The 26,471-nt window shown below is 44.2% G+C and overlaps 1 long non-coding RNA gene across 1 annotated transcript; it reads right to left on the bottom strand.

Moving 5' to 3' along the window:
- Nucleotides 1-629: 629 nt before the first annotated feature.
- LOC142577954 (uncharacterized) lies at nt 630-26,425 on the bottom strand. The gene is made up of 3 exons (XR_012827111.1): nt 26,297-26,425; nt 18,701-18,826; nt 630-893 (listed from the first exon to the last, which is right to left on the bottom strand). It is a non-coding gene; the product is annotated as an uncharacterized LOC142577954 (long non-coding RNA).
- Nucleotides 26,426-26,471: the final 46 nt, after the last annotated feature.

The raw sequence follows: 26,471 nt of genomic DNA, 5'->3' as shown, positions 1-26,471 counted from the left end.
TTTTTTATTCTTTACTAAATTTGCATTCAGTACTCCGCATTCCTGCAATGGCCGTTCGGGGCTACAGCACGTTCAAATAAAGGAAATAAGTTTTAATGTGATGGCTGTGCTAATTTGAAAGCAGCAAACTTAGCATTTAGAAAGCTTTAAGCATACCAGAACAAGAAAAAAGAACTGTATAAGCCGAGTCAGGTGTGCAAAAGCTAAGTTTACATCACAACATACTATCATGTACGCCAGACAGCAATGCCCTACAGTGATGTGCACACGATGGTACTCTAGACTATGCTGTGCGGTACACACCAGACAACCATGGTGTGCACAAAAGATGACGCCAGACCACTTTGATGTGCATACCACAATACACCAAGTCAATCAGGTGTGCACACCAGAGCCAACCAAACCACTCTGGTGTGCGCACCAGAGAACACCAAGCCATCCTGGTGTGCACACCAGAACACACCAGGCGGCTCTGGTGTGCCCACCAGGTAATGCGAGAATATGCTGGTACTTACACTAGAAAACACCAGAACACACCAAACCGGTCTGGTGAATTTTTCAACTGGGTTAGTAAAGATAAATCAAATCAAACCTGATCAGAAAACGGTAAGTAAGAAACACAGGCTGTCTGTGCTTATAATTTTGTGCCGAACATGCCTTTATTACGGAAAAAATAATCAGCTGGAAGGAAATAGGTGATATGAATTTATGGTCCGCCGCGAATGTTTTCAAGTACTTGGAGGCATGGCACGCTGCAGAATAGTTTTCCTACAGCAGGTTCATGCAACATTTCTTGTTTTTACCGCAGGACTTGCTTGCCTTCTTCAATGATTGGCAGTTTGTATAGTTAGGTTTGCATATTCCGCGAAAGAGAGAACAGGTGTATTTCTTCCCTAGAGAAGGAGAAAACAAAACATGAGATTAGTCAGTCCAAAACTAACAGGTTACTTAAGTCAACAGATGTTGGTAAATAATAAAGTAATTACTAATACATAACAGTAAGTGATAATCAAAAGTTACTTAGGACACACACGTTGGCAAACGAGCAATGGGTAATTCTTAAAACAAAGATATTTTACAACTGCATGAAATTTAGAGGGAGTACTGTCGTTAGGAGAGCTTCCAGAAAAGGGAAGTAGACAGTGCTGCCTCCGAGCGCTCCACAGTTACCTTTTATTATTAAACAGAGGATGTTGTTATCATAAGTTTAAAAATGAGACCTCGCTAGGAAAGAAGCAAGAAGCTTAAAAGAGTGGCCATTTGGCGTTGTGAAGATAGTATATCTAGATATTCTCAAAACAAGATTCCCCATTTTTCAGATTGAAGAATGTAAGTTAGAGACAAACGGGGGGACCGGCATCTTTTATCACCCAGTCAAACCATTAGTTCAGTTTAACAATTCGTTCAGCTTCAGCGTATAACTGTTTAGCACGTCATATGAGCAACATTTCAGCTGTAATAAATTCAGCACGTGACATGAACAGAGGCTAATGCCAATGTTTTAGCATAGTCGAGGTAAAACAAGTGCAGCGATGTGTTTTGTTCCACAGTGGTTAAGTAGTGAACGCTAGAGGATGAAATGTATAGAAGTAATGCAAACCGAAAACTCCTTGTGCATTATAAGCGCTCGCGCCAGATTAGCCATGCAATAACTGATTGGACCAGGAAGTAAAGCGGACATATTTTCTGCATACATTAGAACATATAAATAACTTGTCTGGTAAAAGTTAAAATCAAATAAAATCAGGTGTGCTGCTCGCGAAAAGCACAATCTCATAATGAGGCGCGTCTAATTGGGATACTCTAGATTATTTTACATCCTGGAATACCTTTATTGCGCGCCTACAATACACTAGCGTTTTAATACGATTGCATGTATTTCTGAATACCAGGCAGTTTTCAGTACGTTTATCAATTGTCCGCGCGTAACCCCTTTCCAGTCAACTTGGGTCACATTTACGCCTACAACCTAATGGGTAGAGCATCGCCGCTAATGTTCCAAGGAAACCGCGTACGGCACAAAGTTTAGGAACCACTTGGGTGATTGGGTATGTGCCACTCTGCTTGTAGGCACCCTAGGCCTAATACGTGTGACGCGAGCGAAGTATTTCTTCATGTTAAACAGGTTTTCAGGCGCACCGCAACACAGAAAAATATTACAGAAATGCAGACAGGGCAATGCTTATTTGTGCACGTTCCGTGGCGCTGCAGGATCTGTGGAACATGAACTTTTACCAAGTAGCCCAACTAGGCACCTTGTTGTTTTTCTATCTTCAACTTCATTTAATCAATCATGCCCACTGTCCTGGCCAGGTTGGCAAACCAGTTGTCCGTCTGGCTAACCTACCTGCCTCTCCTTGTTTCTCAATCTTTTCCATGAACCTTCTTCACGACAGTTTGGGACATTGGCTACGTGCCACTGGATATTTACCATCTCCTTATTGTAGCAGTTTGACGCACGAACGAAACTCTTTGACACCAACTTTTGTCACTGGGTATGTGCCCCAGTATGTGCCACGCGCTATGTGCCACTCATCAGCCGAACCCTTTATCGCTGTCTTGGGTCACTGGATATTTGCCACTAGATATGTGGCGCTCTTTAATGACAAAAAAGTCCAGTAAAATGTTTCGGCTGCTGGGAGGGATCGAAGTTGCGTAGTATATTTGAAGACTACCATGTCTGAATATTTATTCAGCAATGCTCCACGGGCTTACTTGTTTGCTAGATGAAGAAGTGGGTCCAGGCGGGAGCGCGAAAGAGAAGCCCGGTTGCACACCCGTCTCACACACGGGTTTCCGTGGTGGCAGTACCCTCTGTCGCCACCTTGCTGCAATGCTAACCGCATCACCAACAACAATCATGAGTAGATGTGTTCTGCCCGTTTTTTATCGCATTTTGCCTAGTAGAAATGCTACCGCATTGGCCGGGATCAAACCCCGTTACCTCGGGTTTGATCCCGGCCACATGCCATTCTAACACCACACCTGTGGGTTACAATGGCAGGTCGCAAGCCTGGCACCACATGGCCACATCCACTTGACTGAAAACTGTTTGGGGAGTAGATTATATGCGTACAAGACAATATACCTAATCACATCATTGCGCCTGTCCTGTCTTCTTCCTTGTGATCGTCTACAAAGCGCATCCAATCTTTCCAAATACAATGAACCAACTTGCCCAACAACGCATTCTGGTAACAACATCAGTTGTATGCTTTTGGGGGGTGAGGGCCTGCCTGCTCGTTTGAACAGTTTTGCAAGAGGTAGGGAATATTTCAGATGAAATTAATTTATCCCTACAGCAGACAGTATTATCGGGCGTGTTTAAAACGCAGCTTGTCACGCTTTACGCTCATTATGTCGACGATTATAGCTTGTTGATCTTCTTATTATGCGGCTTAAAGTAGCTGCCCGCGTTTTAATGACAAAGTTGATCTACTGACATAGTTTTTAAACATTTAACTGGAAGTTGTCCAAATTACAAGCCTTAAAGTGGCCTGAATAACAAGAATGCCTACCGAATTCAGCCGGTCAACTGCGCAGAAACCTCTGACCTCAAAACAATGCCGCGTGTATAGTAGCAGCCTATGTTCCGACTTCCCATCGGGGCTTCCTCGAATCTGTTTCTGTTAACGACAACAGTACCCTATCATTTCGCTACACCGAATAGAAGGTACCACAAAGTGGCGGCTCATTATATCCTTTTAATATTGCCGCGCGTGTTTTACATGTCCATTCCATAACTACGATCATGAGATAGGGCGCCCATTTCCGGACTTGTTGGATGTAGAAGACGATGTGAACGACGTTGCTGGTTGTTACCACTTCAGAAAAAGTGTCGTTCACTTCCAGGGTACGTCTCTTGCCTTTCCTCTCGCGACTAACTGGTGGAGATGCTGGGTAGCCCGACATCCTAGGCAATCTGCTCCAGAAGCTGTAGAGGCCACTACCTTTCCAACCCCAAGTCGCCCGAGGAAGCCGTCACCTGCAAGGACTGCCACCTGAGTTCAACCGGCTGGCAAGTCCATCGAGAAGAATGTTCACCAGGGGCCGTATTCTGTAGCGGTTCGCTTTGGAACCGGTTAGGTCTAGCAGTGGTCATTGGTCGGCGCTACGTTGTCGTCATCCCTGGTGGGCGGGACGACAAATTTTGTTGACGTCACGCAGGTTGTCAATCATCTGGAAAGGAACCAGTTCCCTGCTACGAGAGGAACCGTGGAGGAGTGGTTAGCTCGAGGGTCGCGCCCGGTGGCGAGCATGATGTCGAGGGTTGCTAGGGCAACTGTGGCTGCCGGCTAGTCTCGCAGCTGGCAAGCCGGCACCTAGACGAGACGAGACAGAGACGGCAATGGCGGCTCCTATGGTTGTGCTGCTGGCGAGCGCCGAAGGACAACGATGCGACGAGAGGCAACGACGCGACGCGTTCGGCATGGCCGAGGAAGTGTTTCGAAAGCATTTTAGGCTCTCCAAAGACATAGTGCGACGTCTTTGCGATGAGCTGGAAGAACATCTCGGGCCTCAAAGATTTCGTGGTGTCGACACTACCATGAAAGTGCTGTGCGCGTTGCGGTTTTTTTGCCACCGGGAGCTTTCAACGGTGCGTCGGGAATGTAGAAGCGATTCCACTGTCGCAGCCTTCGGTCAGCCGGATTATTACAGCCGTCGCCAAGGTCATTACGGTTGTGGGCAAAGAAAAAGGATGGGCTAGATTCCCATCCACCACGCAACAGAAAGGCGCCGTCAGCTGCTGGCTCAACACACACGACGCCTTTGCTAGGTAGGGTTGCTCCTCGACAAATGAAACGAGTATTTCGCGCTGCCTCCGTGAAACATGAGGACCCAGACGCCTGTCCTTGTGCGACGACATCGTTTCGGTTTCGTCGCGCGAACAAGTCCAAAACGTAAACAAAGCGAGGCAAGTTGTTTGCATAACGTATGGCACGCCACCTAGCGACTAAATAAGAAAACAACACAAATAAAATTACAACTCGCAGTAGCCGTCTGCGCTACAAGCTCACATTTATTACTGAAAATCATATTTGCAAGTTTTCTATACGAACCAATGTTTTTTATCAAACCAGCCACATCCTTCAATTGCTATACCGTCCCCCAAGTACAAACGAAAATGATGACGTGATCTTCCGGCACACCGCCGCTCGTTGATGGGTTCCCCCCCCGCCGCCCCGTTGCACTCTTTCTCCGAGTGACGTAATCCAGACGTAACAGCCAGACCGAACCGGTTCCAAAACGAACCGCTAGAGAATACGGCCCCAGTGCCACATGTCAGACACAGGACACCCAAACTGCTCCTGACCCTGGAATTGCTCACACGTCAGGAGCGCCACGATCTTTCCATGCGACGTATCCGAGGACGTTGAAGATTAGTTGGACGGCTTCGAACTAGTCACCCGCTTCAATGACTAGGACGACACCAAGAAAAACCAGAATATCTACTTTCCATTGAAGATTGAGCGCGCATATGGTACGTGAACCACGAATTTTCGCTGACGAAAGTGGAGGCCAAATGACAGCTTTGGCATGTTCGTCGAAGAAATGTCTCAGCTGTTTCCTTGTCCTTGTCCGTGGAGAAGGTGCGGCTGCCGGCCTTGTGCGTAATCCTCATGCCATTGGGGCAGAGTTCCTTCGTGGGCAACAACCACCAAGGTAGTTCACGTCATCTTCTGCATCCAACTAGTCCCAAAATGGCTTTCCAATATGATCGTAAAAATTATCGTAGTACAGAACCGGTAAGACATCGTGGGCACTACGGATTCCTCCGAACTGCATGCACGATTTTTTGGCACAGGCTTACGGCGGGAGCACCATGAAGAATCTGCTGGGATCACTCTCTTGTCGACATCATTTAGTCTTTGCAAAACAACATCTGGACTAAAATAGTGGCGTAGGAGTTCTTCCAGGTGACCTAGTTGACGTCTGGGGCTCCACAACGAGACCAAATATGACTACGCGCATTTAGTGAAGGATGAGACATCGCATTTACACGATCCTACATCTTAAAAAAGTGGAAATTATTTTCACCATTGTCCAAAAATAAGCTTCCAATTAGTTCGAGCCAGGCAAGTACTAGGTCATTATCATCATCAGCCTGTTTTATGTCCACTGCAGGACGAAGGCCTCTCTCTGCGATCTCCAGTAACCCCTGTCCTGCGCCAACCGATTCACTAGAACCTGCGAATTTCCTAATTTCATCGCTCCACCTCGTTTTCTGCCGTCCTCGACTGCATTTCCCTTCTCTTAGTACCCGTTATGTAACCCTAGTGGTCCAACGGTTATGTAACCGGCGCATTACATGACCTGGCCAGCTCCAGTTTTTTCTCCTAATAAAATTAGAATATCGGCTATACCCGTTTGCTCTCTGATGGAAACCGCTCTCTTTCTGTCTAAGAGATAAAACGGTTGAACATTTCCCCTGAATGATCAATTGCACTGCGGCTGCATCGAGTCGATGCTTTCTGTCTGAGCCTCCGTTCACATTATTTGCTTGTTTTGTAATATCTACCGCGCATATGTTAACGTGGAAAACAGGTTGCGCCTCCACAAGCGTTTACAATAAAGCGTCCAACTACTGCCAAGCTCTGAACTCCCAGTTTAGGATTCACGTGCGACAATTTTAGGAGAAGCTCGAGATAATTAAGTCCTTAAGGTTGCATTCTGCCTACAAGACCGGCGCTTGCTGGACGGAAGCCCATGCTCGGCCAAACTATTAGGGGTTACGGAGCTGAATACCTTTAGCCACGTGGCACCATGGGTGTATGGCATGCCACTAACATTCCTCTTGCAGCAATGCATTTAGAAGCCCCGGCTAGTAAATCTGAAGACGTTTGGCTAAATGGAAGGAATCATTTATTCCATCACAATGAATTATGGGGAGCTTACGTTCGTTTAAATATAGGCTCAATGTTTCCTTTAAAAGATGTAGTCTGTCAGATTGAAATGCTTCCTACGTGTATTCAAATGGAAACCACAATGTAAATGGTATCTCCCGTACATTGCATAGCATGGGCCACTAAAGCAGTGGAAGTATTCTAACGCGACAGCGTTAAGGAGCTCGTGTCACAGAAAAGCCGGTGACGTCGGTGTCATTGGCCGTGAGCGAAAAATCCCGGAAGGCAATTCATAAATAAAAAGACAGCTTGCAAGATGGGCTGGGTGGAAATCGAACCAGGGTCTCCGGAGTGGGAGAAGGAGATGCTACCACTAAGCCGCGAGTTCGATAGTTCAAAGCGGTACAAAAGCGCCTCTAGTGAATGCGGTGTTGCCTTAGAAACGTGCCGTAGAAAGTTATACTGAGCTGTACATCGGTGATTATGAGCATGTGAATTACAGAAGTCGCAGTTACACGAGTAGCGAAGTACGTTTCCACTACATTTCTGCTGCGCTCTACGCACACGCAGAACCCCCTCCTAGCAATGTACGGCGGTGCCCGCCACGTGGCGCACCACTCGCCCCATGATCGCGTCCGCCTTTATTGCGTGTCGTGGCCCGGCTGTCCGTGCCGATCACGATGTTTGGCTCGCGTAGATAGTTTTAAGTGGGCGGTGCGAACGGTGCGCGATAACGCTATCGTGTTCCACTCTTGAAGGCAAAGCTTAAGCGTCCTCCATTTTTTTATTATTTTAGGAGGTTTAATATTCAGCTGACAACTTACTATGTCACAGATGCATTTCATTTGGTTTAGTACAGCTGCGGCCATAGGTGAGAGGGTGCTGTTTGGTAATACCCGAGTTGGTCACGCAAACGATTGCTTTTATAACTATAGATAAGGGCGGAGAGATGGGTATGACAAGTCTCACTGGTATGCCTATGCATTCAGCTTAAACTTAGAAGAATGGCTTGAACATGCTCTAGAATTGTCTCTGCGGAATTGTCTCTTGACCGGACTGACATATAAGAAGCCGACGAAGACACCAAGGACAGCATAGGCGAAATTACTTCTACTGAATATTTGAATTAAAAATATAGAAATAACTGGAAACGAAAGTGGATGGAAAGTGGAAACAGTAGGTTGCCGTTATCCCTCAAGAGAAAAGTGTATAATAGCTGTGTCTTACCAGTACTCACCTACGGGGCAGAAACCTGGAGGCTTACGAAAAGGGTTCTATTCAAATTGAGGACGGCGCAACGAGCTATGGAAACAAGAATGATAGGTGTAACGTTAAGGGATAAGAAAAGAGCAGATTGGGTTAGGGAACAAACGCGAGTTAATGACATCTTATTTGAAATCAAGAAAAGGAAATGGGCATGGGCAGGACATGTAATGAGGGGGGAAGATAACCGATGGTCATTAAGGGTTACGGACTAGGTTCCAAGGGAAGGGAAGTGCAGCAGGGGGCGGCAGAAAGTTAGGTGGGCGGATGAGATCAAGAAGTTTGCAGGGACGACATGGCCACAACTAGTACATGACCGGGGTTGCTGGAGAAGTATGGGAGAGGCCTTTGCCCTGGAGTGGGCGTAACCAGGCTGATGATGATGATGATGATGATGAAAGTGGAGGAAAAATTGTCGGCGGCCCTAATCCTTGACATAAATGTCTCTTAGTGGCACTCGCACCTCGGTGTTCGTGTCGTTTTGGTTAAGCGAACGAACGACCTTACCCTGGCACGATATGCGGGCTAGGTGCGAGGGATGGCGAAGAGGAAGCGCCGCGCACACCACCTGGCGGGTCGCATCCCCCTAACCAGTGGCTGACGAAGCGCACCTTGCACATTCTATCCGGCGCTGACGTCAGAACATGCAGCGAGCGCACGCGTGCCGCTGTTGCGAGTGAGTGAGCGAGCGAGCAGGTGCTTGCCGGGAGAGAAGAGAGAGAGCATTGAGTGACGCCACATCCGCTGTGCTACACAGATGTTCAGTCTGTGCCAGGCAACTGTTTCCCATTAATTGGCTCGTGAATATGATGCCACGCTCTTGTGTGTGACACAAAAGCCATTAGTGACGTCATTACTTCAGCTTTGTACTTGGGGGTTTCCAGGAATTTAGCCAAAGTCGTGCTCCCGTGGAGGGTCTCTAAAGTCTACGATTCTGTGCTTCAGTGATTAGTAGTAATCAGTGATTTCTGATTAATTATGATTATTCCAGACCTTTCAGTAATGCAGAGAGAGTTACAAAGGAGAGGGAAGACAGGGAGTTTAGCCAGTGTAAGTGCCGGCTGGCGACCCTGTGCTGTGGAAACGGGTAAAGGGGATAAAAGTGAATAAAGAAAAATAAGGTGAGAATAATTCCCACAATAATGCGATGTGGCGTACTACAGCACCAGACAGCGTTGGTGGCACAATTAACAAGCACTTAGAAATTTGAGCAGAACCCTTAAGGCCTTGAGTCACTCAATTTTTACCTAAGCTTATGTTCTGGCATGATATCTATAACAAAATCTGTGAATTTTCTACAGTGCTCTTTCTTGTGTATTTTTTTCTGATTTACTTTGAGCTTCGTCCCCAGTTGTCTCAGGAGGTGAACCGGAAGTGCTGTACGAGAAAAAAGAGTGTCACTCGATGCTCGCGCCACTAAAAAGAACTAGCCCCGTGGGGGATACGAACCCACGCCTTCGCTATACGCGTGTGATGTCCTTACGAATTCAGCTGCTACGGCGGCGTTTTAACATCGACGTGCTGAAGTATTGATGTTTTACTACTAGAATTAACACTGGGAGGGTTACTTTGCCAGCAGGCGTCACGTGTACGTGATCTGTTTGGGTGAAGGCAACAGGTAAAAAAACCCACACATGCTCGCTGAAGGCATCAGTGTTACCGGATGCGAAGACGTGGGTTCGTATCCCACCTACAGCCAGTTGTATATAAATAGCAGGAATGAGGTAAGAGTTTCACGATTTGTGCAAACACAAGGATGCTAAAACAAGATTGTCTTCAAATTCAGCACCCGCACCCGAACTGTGCCGCCCGGCCATAACTGGTGGTATTGACGCTTTTCGCGGCTATCCCGTGGGCGCTGCCATGTTTCATCACATGGTGACGAGTCCATTACGTGCCTCAACTACCTACATTGCCTCCGTGTTTACAATGGGTGTGTATGACGCCCAGTGCGGTTTAGCAAACTTCTGTTTCAGGAAATATCGTAGACGATGACAGGGTGAAAGACATAAAGCTTCGGCCACAGCTTCAGAGAACGTGCAATAGCGCTTTGGAGGCTGTATAAGATACGCCGAAACGGCGCCAGCCGCTTATATGGTGCTTGCTTTAAAAGCAAGGCTAAATATGTATTCCTAGATATCCAAGCTTTGCACACAGAAATTGAATCAGGGTTACGGTGCTTTGGTTTTCGTTCTTTATTTGAGAAATATTTTGAAGCAGCGGCTTGTTACGTTTCTGACTAAGTAAATTTCCTTAGTGCGGTCACTCTGGCTGGCAGCTGCGGCATTGCATGACGCACATCTGAAGCCTGATTCCTCTGTTTGCGCAGCTGTCCTTGTCGGCCGCTGTTTCTTCGGTGACCATCTTCGTGGTGCCATCCCACCGCCTTGCTTCCCTGGACGGCGCTGAATCATCCACACTGCGTGAATCTGCGACTGCGTAGCCACTTCGTGGTCTGCTGCTGGCATCGGCAAAATCACCGCTGGAGAGCGCTGCTATCGCTGCACGCCCTATAAACAAGCCGACATCGACGCCTGCTCTTCACTGGCAGCAGCGGCATTGCATGACCCACATCTGAAGCCTGATTCCTCTGTTTGCGCAGCTGTCCTTGTCGGCCGCTGTTTCTTCGGTGACCATCTTCGTGGTGCCGTCCCACCGCCTTGCTTCCTTGGACGGCGCTGAATCATCCACACTGCGTGAATCTGCGACTGCGTAGCTACTTCGTGGTCTGCTGCTGGCATCGGCAAAATCACCGCTGGAGATCGCTGCTATCGCTGCGCGCCCTATAAACAAGCCGACATCGATGCCTGCTCTTGACTGGCAGCAGCGGCATTGCATGACCCACATCTGAAGCCTGATTCCTCTGTTTGCGCAGGTATTCCTGTGTTTTCCTTGTTTTCCTTTTTTTCCCTGCCACTGCTGCTGCTGCTGCCATCAACTGTTTTTTTTCTGTTTTTCTTTTCTATCCGAGTCTCTGTTTAATACCCATAACATGCCAACGAATGCAGAACTACCAAAGAAAATTGAGGAGCTGGAAGTTAAGATTAATAACATGGCTAGAAGCACGCATGAACTAGTCTTTGGTAAGATCTTGCTAAGAATGAAGGAGTCTGGGATTGAAGTTGTCGAGCTAAAAAAAGAAGTTGATTCCTTGAATACAAGTACCGAGCACTTGAACGGACTTGTAGAAGAACTACGTAGCCAAAACACAACCCTAATTGCTGAGAACAAACAATTGAAATCTCAAAACCAGCCTTTGACTCGCAAGATGGAGAAGCTTGAACAGTACTATCGGCTTGGCAATGTCGACATCAAGAGAATTCCCTGCTCCCAAGGAGAGGACTGTATCGCGATAACCGTAGGCGACAAAATTGGCTGTCCCGTATCGCCTAGCGATCTCGACATTGTTCATCGTGTACCCACCAGAGCTAACGACAAGAAAAATATCATTGCTCGGTTCTGCTCCAGAACTAAGAAAGCTGATTTTGTGAGCAAAGAGCGTAAAGCCAAACTCTGTCTTAGTGACATTCAATTTTCTGGCTCGTTTAATGTTCCCGTCTTTGTAAATGCATGAGCATCTAACCCCATCCAACAAGGCTCTCTTTTCGAAAGTCCTAACTTTGAAGAAGGAAAGGAACTGGATGTTCCTTTGGATGGACAACTGCCAAATCAAGGCTAGAAAAACCACTAACAGCAAAGTTCTCCGCATTCGAGACGAATCTGACCTAACCAAAATAGAGTGGAGCTCATTGTTTAACCTATTGACATAACAATTATGGCTTCCCTACTGCAACCCCATCAAGTGAATTCCTTTATAAGGGGATTTCATTCCATCATTCATTTTAACGCGAGGAGTCTTCGTAAGCACTTCGACTCAATCGATAATTTCTTCACATCGCTAACTATTTCGTTTTCGCTAATTGCCTTTACGGAAACTTTGTTATCTGACGACGCCAAAAATTTGTATTGCTTCCCTAACTATAGACCGGAATACTGCAATAGATTAACGAGCTGCCACGGTGGCGCGGCCATATTTGTTTCTCGTAATATTGCTTATCGAAGAAGACATGACCTATCCTTAACAATTACTAATTGCGAATCCGTTTGGATTGAATTCAGTAACTGCTTTCTTGCTGCGGACAGCACGGATTTCATATTTCGCTGCATTTACCGTTTTCCTTCAGCATCAGTTAACGATTTATGTACCAATATTGATCATATCTTACACACTATATCACTAGAAAATAAGAATGTTATAATGGATGATATCAATATTAATTTACTGGATGAAACATCGTTCATATGTACTTACTATACTAGTTTGTTCCATAGCTACGGATATGATTGTTTAATTGACGTGCCCACACGTGAAGGTTCTAACGGCACAGGTACATTTAGTGATCATGCTCTTTCTAACCTCCTTCAATCACCAGAGGCCGTAGGTTTGCACATCGACATCACTGATCATTATCCCCTGCTCTTACGCTTCAACTCCAACGTACGACCTTGCCCACCTTCACATACTAAAGACGTTCTGGGCAAAGTCGGCTTTATAACTGCTGTTGCTAATACAAATTCGTCTGAAATTAAATCACAAAACGACCCACAGAAAGCATTTCCACGTTTTTGTTTTCACGTAGTATATCATACTTATGGCAGTTCACCTCCAAACAGAAATGTAAAAGAACTGTAGCATTTTCTCACAATCCATGGATCCCGCAGCAGTTATTAACAGCATTGCGTAAACGGTATAACTTATATAGGAAAACCAAAAGGCAACCGTTTAACATGAACTTACGTGCCCGATATAAAAACTTCTGCAATACTCTTACCTGTAAACTAAAATCAGCTAAACGATTGTATTTGGAGAAAAAAATTTTACAGGCGGCTAATAACAGTAAAAAAAATGGGAGATTGTCAACTCTTTCTTAAACAGAAACACACGACTAAACCAAGTATCCAGAGTTTTAAATGATGGAGTTGAGCTCAATTCCCCTGCAGATATGGCTGAGGCTTTTAGTAGTTTTTTCTTTCCTAACAATTTACCTTCCCCTACCCAGACCATCAGCATGGACCGTCTACCTCATTCATTCTTTTTATTTCCTACAACGCCAGAAGATATAACTGCAGTTATAAGAAATCTAAAAGTGACAAGCGCTGGAATTGATGAGGTCCACCCTGCTAATATTAAATTGTGCACTTAATTTCAGATATACTTTCATTTATTGTTCATTTATGTTTGAAGACTGGTTTATTTCCTTCTGAACTTAAGCGTGGCAAAATCATCCCAGTTTTAAAAAAGGCGATAGCTCATTATTGAATATTTAGACCTATTTGCATTTTATCATTCTTTGGGAAAGTTATTGAGAAATTAATTTAAATACGGCTAACGAAATACCTTTCTAAATTTAATATTCTCTCTTCATGCCAGTTTGGTTTGCGCCACGGATATTCCACAGAGATGGCACTTGATCATCTTACTGATCAGCTTAAAAAATTAATCGATGAAGGATTTCTCGCCGCCTCACTTTTTATCGAAGCATTTGATAGCATAAATCATAATATCCATTTGTCGAAGCAATTGGCATTAGTAGACCTGCTCTCTCACTACTAAAAAGCTACTTATATAACAGAGTTCCAGTTGTTTCCATTTCCAACGCTTATTCTCGACAGCGAATTACTAACGTTGGTGCGCCCCAGGGATCTATCCTGGGGCCACTTCTGTTTTTGGTTTATAATAATGATTTACCTAACTGTCTTTTTTTCCACAAAATGCATTCTGTACGCAGATGACACCACTATATTCACATTTTATAAAGATATCTCATCTCTCGTTAATAAGTCACTTTCGGTTCTCACCGCCTTCCTCCAAGTTCATGTTCCTCTTTCCTTGGTATTCTACTTGATTGTAATTTGAAATGTCACAATCATATTGCTCACATAAAACAAGAAAATAGCTTATGCTATACTCATCTTCATAAAACACGCCCTTACTTCACACGTGCCACATTACTCTCACTTTACCACTCCTGTCCACTCTCACATTACTTGTGGCATAATATGTTGGGGTAACACCTATAATACTCATACTGCATCTCACCAGACAGTTCAGAACCGAGCCATAAGAAGAATTACTTACAGCCCCCGCTTTTCTAATGCCACTTCCCTACTACACGAGAATAACATCCTTACCATATCTGGACTCACTAAATACAACCTAGGCATTGTTTTCTACAGATTTGTGAATGAGTTACCATCGATCCCATTTTCGTTTCCTTACCTGATGATTCGTAGTACCACCAGACTGGCGTTGAATAAAAATTTTCTTTTACCAAGAATTCGCACTAACTATGGTAAAGAGACTGTAGAATTCACTTGCATATCAATATGGAACACCCTCCCATTCACAAAGAAAAACGCAAGATCTTTATCACATTTTAAAAGAAAACTAAAAATGCATTTTTTATTGACAGATTAACGACAAGGATTGCTGTAGTCGTTCATTGTTTCCTTTTTTTCTCTTTTTTTTCTTTTTCTTTTGCTGTTGTAAATAAACTGCTGGTATTTTGTTCCCGTAAAATATTGCTGCTACCATGAGATATGCTAAACCTTGTTATTTTTTCTAATCAATCCTGCATTTTGTTCTGTAACCGTTCTTTTCTTGTTTCTTGTATTCTTCCTTATTATATGCTGTTGTTGCTTTTAGTTGTTGCTTTTAGATGTTAACTACAGTAACTGTTCTTGTACAGGAGGTCCCGATACAGTCTTTGACTATGGGACCTCCTTCTGCATACTAAGTACTTGTAATGTGACCCAACTTCTGGTAATAAATTTTGATTCTGATTATTTTGACTACTTGATTATTTTGTGCCTATTCGCTCGCAGGTTTTATCAGTTGCAATATATTTGTTCTTGCTGCGAGTGAAGCTTAAAACGTAGCCATTTTGTAGATTGCAATACCTTGTAGCAAAGATGTATTATCGCTGGTGACTCGCATACTCTCGTGGACCGTGACAAAACATTAAGTTTTGACCATTCATGCGTTATCGGTGGAGTCCGTCGTTTATTGTGCCTATATGGTGCTCATATATTCAAGTTTGTGCCTTTTCACACTATTGGCACCTTGGCGATTAAGTGGGCGTAAGATTCCGTGCCAGTTGGCGTATTTTAGAACGACAGAAAGCTGAGCTAGTTGGCAAGGATTCATTAGGCAAAATAGAAGAGAGGCGTGCAGGCAGGACACAAGAGTAGAGAAGTGGGCAACAAGTTGGGGCGTAGATCTGTATAGATAATGTGGCGAATTGTACTATCGCAGGAAGCGGTGCTAATCCCTTTGTCATCATTGTTTAACGAGTGGCGCTCACTTTCGCGCATGCTCCGGGGGCAGAGTCACTTTCTTTGAAGGTTAGCGACGCATCGCTGGCGGATGAGCAAAATTCTGCATCCCTGAAGAAAATCGTAGATCTCGTAGCGCCGGTAACACGTACGGACAGTTGCGACAACGGTACGCGAACATGGCTACGGAGATTCATTAATATGTCAGCCACTATTTTTGCAGCCAACTGCTGCACATGTCTTCAATCCACATGGTTCAATCCGGCATGATTGGAGCACAGTGCATTAGCGAAAACTCAGTTGCATTTCCGACAGCTGATCGCACAGAAGCAAGGTGGAAGCGGTGATGGTTTCCTATTCGTGCGCTGTCACTGAGGCGGCGTGCGGCGTGTCGTCGAAAGCACCACCACAATTCCCCGGGAAGGCGAAGGGGCTTCTGGTAGACGAGGTCTGCAGGCGTCGCTCAAACGTTTGGCTTGATAATGGTGCGGATACCCTGGGCGCCGACTTAGAAAGCCGCAAGGCAGGTTGAGTTGGGGTGGCACATGATTGCTGCTTTGAACTAACTTGTGCAAGCGTTCGATCATCCCGTTGACGCAAGGGTGGCAACTGGTGTCTGCAGTCGCTAAAGAACCGGTGGATATCATGAGGATCCCGAAGAGTCAGGATTCCTACTGCCGTGCTTGACCGGTTGTGAGGCGACAAGGTTTGCCGACACAGGGCACCCTACCGGCGAAAAAAGTCGACGCGGCGACCTCGGCGCCGATCCTTTTCTAGAGTCACAATTCAGACCGTCTAATGAAGCAGCCGCAATAAGACGCAGCAGGTGGAAAGGTACCAATTATATCTGCCTGGACATGTAGGGAGCGCTCTGAAGGCTAGGCGAATGCTCCTATTGGCGCACTGACGCGCCGGGTAATTTCGGGACGTTATCATCGAATACGACTGCGCGTTCACGCTTGACCTTCACGCTGCATGGAAGGCAAACGTAGCGGTCAGCTACGAGGTGCGTGGAGGCGTGGATGCCAGGAAGGCTGAGGTTGCGCAAGTGATTAGAGAGGTTAAGACGATGCGATGAGGGCACGTGACGCGTGGGTTGTCTTGGGAATAATCGCAGTAGATGCTGGTCTTTGACTAAGGGGCAGGATGTCCTTGTAGCTTGAACGAAGAGTTGCCCTCGGGGAGTCGTTGAAGCTCATCGCTGTATGTGTAAGCCTCGGCTAGGAGTCACATGCTAAGAATTTCTTTGGGAACGTGAGATTGCGTCGGCAAGCACAATATTCTTTCGACTGAAATGCTAGATGTCGAAGGTAAACTAGACGTTAAACGACAGCTGATGCTGCTGGACTAGCGGAACTTTATCGATACATTGAGATAAGGAGGCTGCAACGAAAAATGCCTCGTCTAGATATTTTGTTTAGGCTACAATCACCCAAGTATAGTCATCCAGTGTTTCAAAGGGTGACTACAAAATTACGAACTCTTGTTGACTGCTAAGGCTGATCAGTCCCGTTTAGTCTTCTTACACCTAATTACAATTACATTTCGATAGACGTAATAGTTATGCGGAATCCAACAAGGTGGAGACAAGTAAATCTCTCGGCGTCAAACCCTTGCCTTTGTTTCGAGTTATTGACAAATTCGACTTCGCCCTGCCAGCTGGTTAGCCGCGTTAGCTCAGATGGTAGAGCGGCTGCCCCCGAACCAAGACGAACCAAGACGAAGCGAGTCCCGGACCAAGACGAAGTTTTCTTCAACTGCGGGGCTTTTGTTTCGAGGAACCCATAGGGGTTTTCTTTGTACCAATTGCTACAGTTGGGTGGATGTCTCGTTTTCCTTTAATTATGTTTAGGTTGTTAGCGTACCTAATAATTTTTAACCTTAATTGAAGCTACCACATCAGGGCCTCACATGCAATATTACCGTCGCACTATAATCTGAATGCAGACCAAAAAGTTAACATTGACGACGCACATTATTTTAACGTGGTGCTTATACTTTATTAAAGTAATGCGGTGCACTGTAACCCGTTGAATGCGTGCTCTACTTGGCATCATTCGAGCATGTAGCTTCCTGGCTTAAGAGGAAGCTTTAGCTCGGGTGCTCCTATCTAAATACATGTAAAAGCAGAATTCGTTTTTCTCTGCAACCACTGCACTAAATTTGACGAAATTTGTTGCATTTAAAAGAAAAACTTAAAATCTAGTGACAGCTGGTTTCAGATTTTTTATTTAGGTCGTCAATTTTTTATTAAAAATTGGCAAAAATCGAAAATTTTCAAAAAACGAAACTATCAAGTTTACAACTCTGTAACTCAGCAAAAAAAATTGATAATACAATTCCGTGAACTGCACCTAATAGTACATCTAAAGCGGACAAAATTGATGCGTTACACATGAATGTCAAAAAATATAGTAAAATGGAAATATAGGTTTTGCAGAACCCAATGTAAACAACGTAACAAATCCACGTAAGATGTAAAATGACGTATCGAATTTGTCCGCTTTCAATGATCTGATGGATCTCGTTTACAGAACCACGATATCTGCTCTTGATGCAGAGTTATGAATTTGTAAACTTCGTGCTTCTATTTTTTTCAAACTTTCGAATTTTTGAAAATCTTTTTAAGAAAATTCAGGACCTAAATAGAAATTCCGCGACCAACAGTCACTAGAATTTCACTTGCCCTCTCAAATGCAACAAATTTCATCAAAATCGGTCCAGGGGTTACCTCAGAAAAACGTTTTTGCGTTTTTACATGTATTTGAATAGGCCGCGTCGGAGTTGGGCCCGAGCTAAAGCTTCCTCTTAACCTCTAGTTAAAAAATTGACAACGCTGATATTACATCACGCCGTATCCAAATTCCGGACATGCACGACCTCTCACGTTAACGTACACCTAAATGTCGTGATTAAAAACATCGAGCAGTGCTCCCAACCACCGTACTTGTTTTAATAAAGTTATTCTGGTCTACACAAACCATGCACAATCTCAGCCAGCACATGCGGTGCCTATATTACTCTACATTCTCAGCGGAAAGGTATTACAAATAGCTCGCATTCTGTAACCTCAGTGTGCAATAGCCGCTGGGAATGGATTTTCACATTTTTGACTGCTTTATTACAGTGTAGTTGGCTATTACTCGATAGCCACAGCTTTCCAGTGGTGATGGCAAATCGGATACAAATGCTCACTGCATATAAAAACTCAAAAATAAGTTTCATTTGATTCTGGCAAACATGAAGACGATACTCACGAACGTCACAGCAAATCTTTCCGGTTCTTTCGCAAGACTGCTTATTTTTTTGCCGTTGAGACGGACACTGCGTTTCAGCTACACATTTAAACCCTTTCCTGCTGCATTCCTTGGAATCGCTGTGAGCTGAATGAAGGAAAAAGAGAACAATCACAGCTCTCCATAAGATACCTTTCATGATGAAGAAAACCGGCGCGTCAAGGCTTATATTGAGCCAACTGCATCCACGTTTTTGGTCATCTAAATGCTCTCTCTTGCATTTAGCACAAACGGTGTCAACAAAGGTGCGCAACAACAACAACAAACAAAGCAGTTGAGTTTTGGTACATGCTCAAGAGCCATAGATGTTCCGGTATATTTCTGGTTCGGAAAAACAAGAACTGCAATTTGAGATCTCGTTCAGCACGGCGCACTTGAACCGCGGCCTGCCATGTTATCACGCGACACGGTGCGCAGACGCTAGCAAAGCCTATTCCGCGTGGACGTTTATAAAGAAATATAACTCAAATATAAAGTCAGAGGGAACGCGTGGTAAATGGACCGTCCCTTGAAATTACACATCATTTCAAGCACAAAAACTATTTTGTTCTGTAGCTCGAGAAAGCATGCACTAAAGCGAATAGACTTGTATGGATCTTTCGCAAGTTTTCATGTTCAGTTGGTGGTGGTTCGATGTTGGTATTTCACTGCCCATAGAAAGGCGCCGGCGCGAAGGGTGCGTATGCTCGCGCGACCGAGATGCAAGGTGCGTTACATGAAGAATGCCAGCTATTACAGCTCTTTGAGAAGCACGTGCGGTTCGCCTATGCTACCACGACAGATGGGCTGGTTAACGGCTTCGTTCCATACAGAATTGCGCAAAGAAAATGTACCTAACTATTTACGCTGCAACGAATGCACTGTATTTCACTAGAATAGCAGCTTGGGCTTGTTGGTTTTCCATCCTGCTGTTAACAGCGCAAAATGTAGACGAAAGACGAGACAAGAAGACGACACCCCGGTGTCGTCTTCTTGTTTTGTGTCTAGTCTACATTTTGCGCTGTTAACAGCAGGAACGAATACACGGTCTCAATCACTCTATATTTAAATAACACGTATAAATTTCTATAGGCGTTTGGTGATTAGTTGACATTGAAGATCATTGTCCTCGTTATCAGAAAAAAAAATTACCTCCGGCTGCGTGTAGTTTGAAATGACTTTATTTATGCACTACAAATGGAACGTGTACAGTACTCAGTTATTGAAGCACGATACTATAGGAGCGTGTGGCTCCCTTGGACTGTTCGCGCCGGTGGTGGGTGTCGGTAACGCCGAGCTGATCTATTTTCGTATACGCATGAAAGCGAGTACGTTTGTGATGCATTATGACATGCGTTCGGCGCCTCGGCGATCGCCCAGCGCTCTCGCCAGTAACGCAAAGGGGGCCGGCCGCTATCAGGCCCGTGCAGAGTATGGCTTTTCCATCGCTGAGTACTGCACACGTATGAACGAGAGCAACTAAGAAGGCAGACATATGTGACGATGCACACAACGCTGCGTTTTGCAGCCAGGCGCCCATCGTTTTACGCCTTTCTGCCGTGTGTATCACAAATTATTGGTAAGCTTTCCTAATTGCAGCAACGTTTTATTGATAACTGCAAAAAATTACCTATGTATGAAAAAGTATGAGCATTTTATGATGCTAAATAAGTGCCAAATAAAAATTAAAAAGTGCAGTTCACTGAATATACGAAACTTGCAATGATAGGTCATCGTTGGCTTAAATGGTCAAAAAATAAATTGCTGCATAAAGATAACACGAAGTTAGAGGATCTTGCAGAAAAGGCAGTGACACATCTCTTAAGAAGCGTCACAAAGCAGAAAGCGATGAAAATGCAGCAGCATGTTAACTGTGGATTAACATGAAGCCACACGTTATCGAAAATACAAAATTTGCATTGATACAAAATCTCTGCTAGTAACTAAATATTCATCATTCTAAATCTCATTCGTCTCGGTCCCACGAGATTACCTTCTATATAATGTAATTAAACGGCCCGCAAACGACAACTTCATCGTAAAAAAGAAGCCGTTTCAATTTTCCAAAGAGCAAGGTACGCTCACACAAGTCGCAAAGCATCGGCAGAATATGAGTTCATAACTATTCGTCACAATTTGCCCATAACATGCACAAAGAGCATTGCAATTGACGTGAAACGATAGGAGACTTAGAGGACAGACACAATATGCCACTCAATGAATACGTGTATGAGGAGAAGCTTTGACCATAAAATGTGCACGAAGAAAGGATTTACTGAAGTGGTTCAAAAATCGTACGCAAATACATTCTGTAATGGTGAATCAGTTCTACAGAAGTTCGCAAGTTAGAAGAAGTTCATCGAAACGCGAAAATTATGCGCCCACCTGTGGCACGAGTATTCAATGGAAACGTATATGGGTGTATGAAAAAATTATCCCTGAAGTTCATAAAATCGTTTCGCGCTACTTTCCAATGAAGACAATATTTCCATTTTTTACTCCAGCGGTACTCTCTTTCTATATCGACTGAACCTACCCTTTGATTTCTTGATTAGGCTAAACATCTGCTAGCTTTCTGGTTAACTCAGAAGATAGTGCGAACGTCGTGGAAACACGTTCGTCACGTCTTCTATCTTTGGACTCGGTGGAAGTTTCTTTAATTGAGAAGATTTTATAGGAATCTGTTTTAGTTATGCTCGCATTTGAGTGGTAATAACGCGTGATTGACAATTTCTTTCTTTTATTGAGAAGTGAACGTTATCCGAATAATTTGTTTTGACAAGTAAGCGACGACTGAATAAGCGCGTGAAGACAAGGTGCATGTATGACTTCTGCCAGGAGATGAATAGTGATTATACGTGCCTTCGCAAACTGCGATATATGTATATATATTTATATATATATATATATATGTATATACTGGGGGAGGCAAATATTCGAATGTTAAACTTTTGTTATTGTGCTCCGTCTGCTAACAAGTAACCGCTGATTATAGCAAGTTCAACAACGAAATAGGTTTTTAAGCAATGGCGAAATAAAATGATTCGTGGCAGGAGTGTTTCCCGCTTTGCATGACAGCAAACTTGAATACAAGTGATTTTTGCATTTAGTTTATAATTTAGTGTTCATTGCAGTCAGATCATAGTAGCAATTTTTGGTTTTATTTTAGAACGGGTAGTTTTTTTCCCGGAACGAGTCCTTTTACATGTGGCTACGCCAGGCAAGTTCTTCAGCAGTTTTATTTTTCACAACTTCTCGTCGTTTCCTTAGCAACCAGTTATTTACTATATTCGAAATCTAGTTGTAGGATATTCATACATTGTAGCAAAGATCGTTTGCAGCAAAGCTCTGAAGGTTCTGCGAGGATATTGGAGTACTTCTTTTGTCGACAATTAGTAATCTTGTCCTTAAACAGAATCTAATTGTGCGTCATAGTAGGCTGCGTATTTTTTCTAGACAGTACGAGCCCGATGCCCTATTAATGACAAAACAAACACTCCTGCTACAAATATGTGTGCTTGCGATTTACTATTAGATATTCATTTTGGCATTCCATGCATACTATTCGTATTCGGCCCGTACTCAAAAAATTCAATATTCGTCCACCACTAAAATTTCCTTAGTACTTTAGCTACGGTGTATTTCCTCCCCTCTTCCGCACCTAAAGAACGGCAATCAAGGACGTTTTGATAGAGCTTGTTTGCACTACTCCCTCGAAGCACGAAACACAGATGATTTTATATTATTGCATCAGCAATCGAGAAGCATTTACTTCTTTGCGATCCACGGTACGGTCAGACCTGCGACGCAGCAGAGGGTGCTAACAATCCCTGGCTCCGGACAGGCCGCCGTTGGAATATGAACCTGGCAACGTTTAACGCTAGAACGCTATCTAGTGAGGCGAGTCTAGCAGTGCTATTGGAGGAATTAGAGGGCAGTAAAGGGGATATAATAGGGATCAGTGAAGATAGGAGGCCAAAATAAGCATATACAGTGCTAAAAAGCGGGCACGTCCTGTGCTACCGGGGCTTAGCGGAGAGACGAGAACTAGGTGTCGGCTTCCTGATTAATAGGAATATAGATGGTCACATGCAGTAATTCCATACCATTAACGAGAGGGTGGCAGGTCATGTTGTGAAATTTAATAAGAGGTACAAAATGAAAGTTGTACAGGTCTACGCACCTACATGCAGTCATGATGACCAGGAAGTCGAAAGCTTCTATGAAGACGTGGAATCGGCGATGGGTAAAGTCAAAACAAAGTGCACTATACTCATGAGCGACTTCAATGCGAAGGTAGGCAAGAAGCAGGCTGGAGAGAAGGCCGTGGGGGAATATGGCATAGGCACTAGGAATAGCAGGGGAGAGTTATGAGTAGAGTTTGCGGAACAGAATAATATGCGGATAATGAATACCTTCTTCCGCAAGCAGGACAGCCGAAAGTGGACGTGGAGGAGCCCGAACGGCGAGACTAGAAAAGAAATAGACTTCATACTCTGCGCGAACCCTGGCATCATACAAGATGTGGACGTGCTCAGCAAGGTGCGCTGCAGTGACCATAGGATGGTAAGAACTCGAATTAGCCTAGACCTGAGGAGGGAACGGAAGAAACTGGTACATAAAATGCCGATCAATGAGTTAACGGTAAGAGGGAAAATAGAGGAATTCCAGATCAAGCTACAGAACAGGTATTCCGCATTAACTCAGGAAGCGGACCTTAGTGTTGAAGCAATGAACGACAATCTTGTGGGCATGATTAAGGAGTGTGCAATAGAAGTCGCTGGTAACTCCGTTAGACAGGATACCAGTAAGCTATCGCAGGAGACGAAAGATCTGATCAAGAAACGCCAATGTATGAAATCCTCTAACCCTAAAGCTAGAATAATCAACAAGCGTAAGACAGCTGACATAAGAAAGTATAACATGGATAGAATTGAACATGCTCTCAGGAACGGAGGAAGCCTAAAAGCAGTGAAGAAGAAACTAGTAATTGGCAAGAATCAGATGTATGCGTTAAGAGACAAAGCAGGCAATATCATTACTAATATGGATGAGATAGTTCAAGTGGCTGAGGAGTTCTATAGAGATCTATACAGTACCAGTAGCACCCACGGCGATAATCAAAGAGAGAATAGTCTAGAGGAATTCGAAATCCCACAGGTAACGCCGGAATTAGTAAAGAAAGCTATGGGAGTTATGCAAAGGGGGAAGGCAGCTGAGGAGGATCAGGTAACAGCAGATTTGTTGAAGGATGGTGGGCAGTTTGTTCTAGAGAAACTGGCCACCCTGTATACGCAATGCCTCATGACTTCGAGCGTACCGGAATCTTTGAAAAACGCTGACATAATCCTAATCCGTAAGAAAGGGGACGCCAAAGACTTGAATATTTATAGACCAATCAGCTTACTGTCCGTTGTCTATAGAGTATTTGCTAAGGTAATTGCAAATAGAATGAGGAACACCTTAGACTTCCGTCAACCAAAAGACCAGGCTGGATTCCGTAAAGGCTACTTAACAATAGGCCATATTCACACTATCAATCAGGTGATAGAAAAATGTGCGGAATATAACCAACCTTTATATATAGCTTTCATTGATTACGAGAAAGCGTTTGATCCAGTCGAAACCCCAGCAGTCATGGAGCCGTATGTAAGAATACATACGAGCCTTATGTAAAAATACTGAAACATATCTATAGTGGCTCCACAGCCACCATAGTCCTTCATAAAGAAAGCAACAAAATCCGTGTTTACATGAGGTACAGGGTGTTTACACCCTGTACCTCGTGTTTACAGCATGTCTACAAGAGGTATTCAGAGACCTGGATTGGGAAGAATTGGGGATAAGAGTAAATTCAGAATAGCTTAGTAACTTGCGGTTCGCTGATGATATTGCCTTGCTTAGTAACTCAGGGGACCAATTGCAATGCATGCTCACCTACCTGGAGAGGCAAAGCCGAAGAGGGGGTCTAAAAATTAATCTGCAGAAAACTAAAGTAATGTTTAACAGCCTCGGAAGAGAACAGCAGTTTACGATAGGTAGTGAGGCACTGGAAGTGGTAATGCAATATATCTACTTAGTTCAGGCAGTGACTGCGGATCCGGATCATGAGACGGAAATAATCAGAAGAATAAGAATGGGCTGGGGTGCGTTTGGCAGGCATTCTCAGATCATGAACAGCAGGTTGCCATTATCCCTTAAGAGAAAAGTTTATAACAGCTGTGTCTTACCAGTACTTACCTACGGGGCGGAAACCTGGAGGCTTAGGAAAAGGGTTCTACTTAAATTGAGGACGACGCAACGGGCTATGGAAAGAGGAATGGTAGGTGTAACGTTAAGGGATAAGAAAAGAGCAGATTGGGTGAGGTAACAAACGCGAGTTAATGATATCTTAGTTGAAATCAAGAAAAAGAAATGGACATGGGGTGGACAAGTGATGAGGAGGGAAGATAACGTGATGGTCATTAAGAGTTACGGAATGGATTCCATAGAAAAGGAAGCGTAGCGGAGGGCGGCAGAAAGTTAGGTGGGCGTATGAGATCAAGAAGTTTGCGGAGACAACATGGCCACAAGTAGTACATGACCGGGGTAGTTGGAGAAGTATGGGAGAGGCCTTCATCCTGCAGTGAGCGTAACCATGCTGCTGCTGCTGCTGCTGATGATGATGATGATGATGCACGGCACGTTTTCTTCACCGGCTAAAATACTGCTTGCTGAGGCCTTCCAAATCTATTGAGAGTAGACGCCAATCCCAAAGCCTACAGGGCTGAAAGAAACACTACTAGCTAACCTCTAAGTCCGCGATAGCACGCATCATAAAGCATCCGGAACTTAACTGCACAGTGCAGTAGTAGAATGAGTTTAATCTGCAGTGGCGACGGTAAGCCCACTTTTGTTCTTAACTACATCATGAGAATGAAGTTTTGGATATGTGGCCTGACGACAATGTGATAAAAATGAGGAATTGACCCTTATAGAAAAGAGCCGAAAGGAACCGGGAACGCACACGGCAAACCTAATTTTAACCTTTTTGGGCCGACTGCTGCAATTTAGGTTGCGGTGTGGTTACGAATAAGTGCCGTTTTTTTCTCACTCTATGTTGAATAGCAAAATAACCCGGACAGTTCATTTATCATTTCAGTCATCGATTTGTGCAATGTAGTAAAAACAGCTATCCCAGGGATACAAAATTACCTGTGCATGAGTGCAGCTGACTTAATTCTGTAGAAGCACGTGTGCTTTTAAGCATAATCACACGACGTAATCGTGTTCGCGCTATGGTGCTTTTCAAATTCCTCAGTACCTGTGATTCAAGCACCATGCCTACATGACTCTTATTGTCTTCTATAACGTGGCAAATACGTCTGTAATATTGTTATAACGGTGTCATTTTTTAATGCAAATAGAAAGATCTTTTGCAAAAAAAAGACACTACATTGTGCAGCTCAGTAGCAAGACTGCTTGGGCATTTGAACACATCGGCATAAGCCCTATCATTTCTTGTCACCCCAAAATCATATTGATCCAACAATAACCGTACTATGAAACGAGATACACAGTCGAGCAGCTACGACATACCGATTATAAGTAGTAAGCAGAAAGCGAGCAGAAGAGCATTAGTTCTCATGATGACGTAGACTGTTTCGTTTTGTTGCCTCTCTGTTTGAGCACACGTGCAGCAGGACCAACAAGTTCTAGTGGATCGCCTGGCGAGTACGTGGCTTTATTTCATGATAAAGACATTTAGGAGCGC

This window comes from Dermacentor variabilis, chromosome 4, assembly GCF_050947875.1.
Source record: "Dermacentor variabilis isolate Ectoservices chromosome 4, ASM5094787v1, whole genome shotgun sequence".
Taxonomy (NCBI): domain Eukaryota; kingdom Metazoa; phylum Arthropoda; class Arachnida; order Ixodida; family Ixodidae; genus Dermacentor; species Dermacentor variabilis.
Note: the sequence above shows the minus strand (reverse complement) of the source record. Positions and strands in the feature narration are given on the sequence as shown.